The sequence below is a fragment of the Triticum dicoccoides genome, chromosome 7B (assembly GCF_002162155.2).
Source record: "Triticum dicoccoides isolate Atlit2015 ecotype Zavitan chromosome 7B, WEW_v2.0, whole genome shotgun sequence".
Lineage (NCBI taxonomy): Eukaryota > Viridiplantae > Streptophyta > Magnoliopsida > Poales > Poaceae > Triticum > Triticum dicoccoides.
The window spans coordinates 616,477,663-616,484,444 of NC_041393.1; the positions used below are offsets into that span (position 1 = coordinate 616,477,663).

Consider the following 6,782-nt stretch of genomic DNA (forward strand, 5'->3'; position numbering starts at 1 on the left):
TGTCACCGGTTCGACCAAATTTCAAACTCAGTTCTCTGTTCTTGACGCCGTCTTTGAAGGCGCATACTGCCTGATGATCAGAGACATTTTCCACAGTGTGGTGCAAAGTGATCCACCTCTGAATATACTCTCTGAGAGTCTCATTAGCTTTCTGCACGCAGACTTGCAACTCTGTCAATCCAGCTGGTCGCTTGCAAGTCCCTTCAAACGTTCTGACGAACACTCGGGACAGATCTTCCCAAGTGTAAATGCTACTAGGAGGTAATTGAGTCAACCATGCCCTGGCAGAACCTTCCAACATGAGGGGTAAATGCTTCATGGCCACCTCGTCGTTCCCACCACCAATCTGAACTGCCACTCGGTAGTCTTCAAGCCAAGTTTCAGGCTTAGACTCACCAGTGAACTTGCTGACTCCTGTTGCCAACCTGAAATTGGGGGGAATAACTGCGGCTCTGATAGCTCTGCTGAAACATTCAGGACCAGAAACATGCACTCGACTGCTTGTGGGTACATCTCTGTCGAGTGCGCCTCGATGGGCTCTGTTCCGGTCGACCAACCCTTGCACGATAATGGATCGCGCGTCGAAGCCTGGCTCTCTGGGGTCAACTGGAACCCTATGCCCTGTACTGTACTGACGCCTATCATCTGGCTGCCGAGGAGCGTAAGACCCACCCCTCGGAGGGGAATAGGGCACTCGACGCCTATCATCTCGGTCGAGTATGTCGCCATATTGATCTCGCCGATTCTCACGCCCTTCGCGCCGCGGAGGCGATCTGGGGCTGTGAGCCGACTGAACCGTATTCACAGTGACGGATCGACTGTGAATTCTGTTGCGCGACTGAGACACGGCTGAATTCTGATCTCCTGCTGCCCGGAGCAGATCCCTGATCTGCAGCAAACCTCTGCCAGCTTCCGACTGCGAAGGCTGGATGGACTCTGCTATACGGGTCGCAGCTGCTAAATTCTAAATTGGGGTTCGATATACCTGAGTCGGCGGGAAGAGTTGACGTCGACTGGTGTCGGGAACTCGTTGCCGCGCGCGCTCGTCGAGTGCTCGCTGAAGGTTCTCCAGTCGAGTGCGCTCGGCCAAATTGGCCAGACGCGCCTCCTCCAAGGCACGAGCCTCGGGGGTTTCTCCTGCGATGGGAATACGCAGGGGATCCTCGTTCCTGCGGCGAAGTTCCTCCCTTTGCAGAGAGTCGAGTGGCTCGGGCTGGTACTCTTCGTAGCCTCGTGCAGGGTCGCCGCCGTCACCTGCTCCACCACCACGGGCGAAGCCAGGAGGGCTGTGGGGCCCGTCGACCATCAAGATTTCCGCCGCTGGATCACTGCTTCCGCACTCGGATGCAGTCTCTACGGAGCCAGTCGACTGATCGAACAAGCCGTAGAGAGATTCGTTGGGCTCGATTGCCGCAACTTGGGTAGTGGCCGATTGGCGAGCCACCGCGTGACTCACCCATCGCTGAAGCCTCGACCGGCCTGAGCGCTTGCGCTGGCGGGAGACCGGGAGGGTGGACGATGGAGGAGCCGACCGATACTGGGTCGACGGTTGCCACAGCAGAACGCCGCGGACACATGCGCGAAAATGCGTCGCACCGCGGACGGGGAGCGCATCTACGTCGAGTGGAGCCTCCTGGAGCCATGCGGAGTCGTCGGTGATGAAGGTGAGAGCGCCGAGACGGATCTCTTGACCCTCGACCAAAACTCCAGCAGACACCATGATGAAAGTACTCGGAAGAATCGCAACTTCTCCACAAAATCGCTAAAACACCGGCCCCACGGTGGGCGCCAACTGTCGTGGTTCTAAGCCTGACAGTAGAGTGGGGGGTAGGTATGGAGAGGCAAGGTCCTAGCTATGGAGAGGTTGTAAGCACAAAGGATGTACGAGTTCAGGCCCTTCTCGAAAGAAGTAACAGCCCTACGTCTCGGAGCCCGGAGGCGGTCGAGTGGATTATGAGTGTATGAACTACAAGGTGCCGAACCCTTCTGCCTGTGGAGGGGGGTGGCTTATATAGAGTGCGCCAGGACCCCAGCCAGCCCACGTAGGAGAGGGTTTAAGGTGAGTTAAGTCTGGGGCGTTACTGGTAACGCCCCACATAAAGGCCTTTACTATCATAAAGTCTACTTGATTACAGGCCGTTGCAGTGCAGAGTGCCTCTTGACCTCCTGGTGGTCGAGTGAGTCTTCGTGGTCGAGTCCTTTAGGCCAGTCGAGTGAATCTTCGTTGGTCGACTGGAAGGCGACCTCTTCTAAGGATGTCTTGGGGTAAGTTACTTGGATCAGGTCCATGACCCTACCCTAGGTACATAACCCCATCAGGCGGCACTTGCGAACGACTTACCATGGTCTCCCTCAATGGTGTTCTCCGTCGAACGCACTTTGCCAAACCACACAAAAAAAATCGTCGACGTCACCGCAATGGGCAAGGAATTCAAATATAGTTACTACCTCCATTTTTTTGTACACAAGGCCAGTATATCAAAATTACAATTTGCAAAGGGCCACTAACACTAATCGAGGCAAAATTGATGGGGTTAGCAACCAAGGACATTAATATCCCCTGTATGCATGCGGAAGTGAGAAGGTTTGTTTGCATGGCGCTGCATTAATCAAGCGATGAGGAGTGAGATGGTTAGCTCTTTGGTCTTTCGAGAAAAAAATACGCATTAATTGACACATGAAACGAGGATTTGTATCGAAGGAAAACCCCGCCTTTCTTTTTTAACACTAGTACTCCTAGTACGTACGTACTTATCCTGTTTGGGTCTAGGCCTTGCATTGCCAAACTTCGCCACACATTTTTGCCAAGCTTGCCTAAAGTTTTCAAAATGAGAAGGAGGTACACTTGCGCACGGCTGTCGCGGTCGCACCGCACCCTCACACGGTCGCTCCTGCACGCCGCGGTCGCACCGCACCCTCACACAGTCGCTCCTGCACGCTGCAAACCCAACCAAGGGAACGCACCCTCACTGACACGTGTTGTCGCATGTGAACAAACCAAACTCAGTCATCCTATCGCTGACACATAATTTTTGTTTATAGAGTATGTTTATCCAACCGGAGTATCCATACGGCCCGTGCGGTGGTCTATTGGGGAAGAAGAAGAGGTGAGGAAGAAGGAAAGAAGGGTTAGGAGACGTAGGATATTCATCCAACCTCCTGAAATGGTAGACTGACCCAAGTCAGGCGACTTGCATAACAAATAGTATGTTTTTACATAGCAAAAGATCCATAATAATAAAAACAACAACATAAAGAAAAACTATCACTGCTTGCGGAAAGAGACGGCCTTGTCGTCTTTGGCTGCCGGCGCGAACCAGCCGTCGCTGCCGACGTGTGTCTCTGCACCGTGGTTGTCCTCGGCCTCCAGCTACTGGTTCAAGCGGAGCGTGCAGGCACTCTGCATGGACGAGAGCACAACCCGGTTCAAGTCGAGGACGTCTGGTTCCGCCTGCAAGAGGGCCTCGATGGCAGCGGCATCCGCGCGCTCCGCGTCGAGTCGAGCCTCCGCGGCCCGGTTCAAGTCCAGGACTTCCGGTTCCGCCTGTAGGAGGGCGTTGATGAGAGCGGCATCCGCGCGCTCTGCGTCGAGTCGAGCCTCTGCCGCCCGGTTCAAGTCCAGGACTTCCGGTTCCGCCTGCAGGAGGGCGTCGATGAGAGCGGCATCCACGCGCTCTGCATCGAGTCAAGCCTCTGCCACCCGGTTCATGTCCAGGACGTCCGGTTCCGCCTGCAGGAGGGCCTCGATGGCAGCAGCATCCGCGCGCTCCGCCTCAAGTTGAGCCTCCGCCGCCCGGTTCACATCCACGACATCCGGTTCCGCCTGCAAGAGAGCCTCGATGGCAGCGGCATGCGCGCGCTCCGCGTCGAGTTGAGCCTCTGCCTCCCGGTCCTCCTTTAGTATCGCCATGTTGAACCGCTGGTCCGCCTGCACCATGGGGGAGTCGGAGGCCGGCACGAAGTCGACGTCCATCGTCTCATACCCATCGGGGGCCTTCTGCGCTGCGACCTCCACAGTGAACATTGGATCGGCTTCCTCCTCCTCGTAGCTTGGCTCCAAAGAACTCGGGGATTGGCCCACCGCAGGCGAGCTTGGGAACGGAGGTCTGTGGCACCGACCGCCGCCGCAATTTCTGTGCGGCGCTCCGACGTCAACATCTTGTAGTAAGTGATCTTGCGGCGCACCATGGCTTTCCGGCGAACTAGGGGACGCTTGATGCGGGCTAGGGGATCGAAAGGTGGGGGAATGGGCTGGAGATTTGATGTGGTTTTAGGGCAGTGGCTGGCGTAGGCCGAGCAGCGAAGCACTACACCACAACACTACATCCCCGTCAGCTAGGTTGGTCGGAAATACAGCTTCCACCGACATACTGTCGGTCGGGAAAGACTAATGCCGACCAATCATGTCTGTTAGGAAAAGTCCAGACGGGAAAACCCTTTCCCGACTGACATATCTTTCCCGACACACTGCTTGATGGCTAAGGGGTATTTTTCCCGACCAACAGTCTGTTGGGCCTACCATGGGCCTTTCCCGACCAACAGTCCATTAGGGTAACCATGGGCCTTTCCCGACCGACTATCGGATGGGTATTCTTTCCCGACCAACATTTTGTTGGGCCTGTTGTTAGCCTTTCCCAACCAACTGTTTGATGGTGTTTGTTTTGCCGACCAACAAGCTGATGGCATTTTCTTTTCCCGGCCAATAATTCGTCAACATTTTGTTCAGCCAACCACAATTTTAATTAGCATATGGTACTGATTGTCACATACATATAGGTCATGTGTTCTAAGCATAACCATCAAGACATCATACATCAGGTGCACCAAACCATTTTTATTCCATTAACTAATTGTCACATACATACACTTCAGTCTGTTCTAAGCACCAAGACAAGACACCATACATCAGGTTTACAGAATGACAGCAAAAAGACGCAAATATGAGACATCGGTTGTACAAAATGAAAGCTAAAGCATCCAGTTGACGCGGATCGCCGGCTTCATGGTTCATTGTGAGTCCAGTCCTTATGTTTGCTTCCTACAGAAGTTAAAGAAGTCTCAATTATTAGAATGTTTAATTAGTTTATGAAATTGAATGCAGCCAGAATTCATATCTGCATTATGCACACACAAGAACACAAAATGAGGAATACGCTTATCTAATCTATAAAAGTAGCATTTCGGAACATGAAGACCACCAATCAACTCCCAGTAGTGGCCATGGATGTGGCATAGAAGCTCTCTGTCCGATTGCTGAGCATTTAGTGTTCCCGGGGACATACTTAGTTACTGTGCATAGGTACCAGCAGCCAATATTCCAACACTTGTTTCCAAAAAAATAAACATACAACTTTACAGATAGTGGATACAGTGAGCTGAAAGTTAAATACTCCCTCCGTTCCTAAATATTTGTCTTTTTAGATATTTCAATAAGTGAATACGTACGAAGCAAAATGAGTGAATCTACACTCTAAAATATGTCTATATACATCCGTACATGTTGTCCATTTGAAATCTCTAAAAAGACAAATATTTAGAAACGGAGGGAGTATATATATACACTGAGCTGAAAGCTAAATATATATAACTGTGACTTTTTAGTAGATATACAGATTTACTGGATTTAGTTTTGACTTGTATACGCCATGATAATTGAAATCGTTAGTATTAGATGATATACCTGTTGAATATGGCTCAAAAGGGTAAATATTCTTGATTGTATAATCAAATCCAAACAAAATCCATCAAAATCAGACATTTACAGCAAGTAGGCTAGGACCAATATACTATGCACCAAATAGTTCCTATTGAGATGCAATTACATCAATCATACATGTCATTGCTTCAGCCTACACTACAGTAGTTGTCGAGATAGAGAACAATGCAGAAGAATTAGAATGCTCCATGTTGATATAGTTCACGATTAGTAGCAGCAAAAGTACATAGCTGGAGGGGTCTAACAAAGGTGAACTTATTTGCTTACATAATTGATGCAGTAATATAGAAAATTTAAACTCAAAAGATTTTTTTTCCATTTCATGAACCTAAGGAATAACATGTTGCCACTCAACATCCGTGGCAGTATCTGCGAACGGTGGCATAAAACCCCTATGTTTCTAGAAAGAAACAAATATACACAACAATAACCGTGGCAATCCAGTTACAAATTTCACGAGAATTGAGCAAACCGTTGAGCAATTTTTTTCTTGATCTCTTTGAGCTAAATACTAATCATTCTGGATTATTACCTGTAGATAGTAAATGATTGTAAACCTGGAATAAAAAGTCACTGCACCAAGAACAAGGAATCTCAGACTTTGTGTTTCCCACCCCATAACACATCTTTTTTTTAGCAATTTTTTTGACTTTATCAAAAAATCTCAGTCTAGGAGAGATGTTCAACACAAAAAGTCTAGTTACAAAAGTAGATTCTTGACTTTGGTGTTCAAAGCTAATCTATTTCCTAGCTGGCCTTTATGTACCCTCATGTATGATATATCCTTGCTGTTGCTTCTAGATAATAAAAAGAATAGAAACAGTTGCATGCCACTTGTGCAATTCAGAGAATAAAAACATAAAATACCTTGTTTTCGTTCAGTATATAGAGAATGAAAAAAATAGTTAATAATATGATGCCCCGTTATAAATATAACTAAGCGTAAAACTGAAGTTGTACAAATAAATCTAGTTGCATCTCAGTAGTAAATCAGATTTGATGGGCAGGATAGGGAGATCTAGTTGCAGACTGAAGCAATCCGCAAGAACTCACCAACAGTTGGGGG

The 6,782-nt window shown here is 49.2% G+C and overlaps 1 long non-coding RNA gene across 4 annotated transcripts in view; it reads right to left on the reverse strand.

Moving 5' to 3' along the window:
* Positions 1-4,813: 4,813 nt before the first annotated feature.
* Positions 4,814-6,782, reverse strand: part of LOC119337232 — a 3,786-nt gene continuing 1,817 nt past the window's right edge. For all 4 annotated transcript variants that reach the window (XR_005163081.1, XR_005163083.1, XR_005163084.1 and 1 more), the window contains exon 4: positions 4,814-5,038. This is a non-coding gene — a long non-coding RNA (uncharacterized LOC119337232). The remainder of the gene's footprint in view (positions 5,039-6,782) is intronic.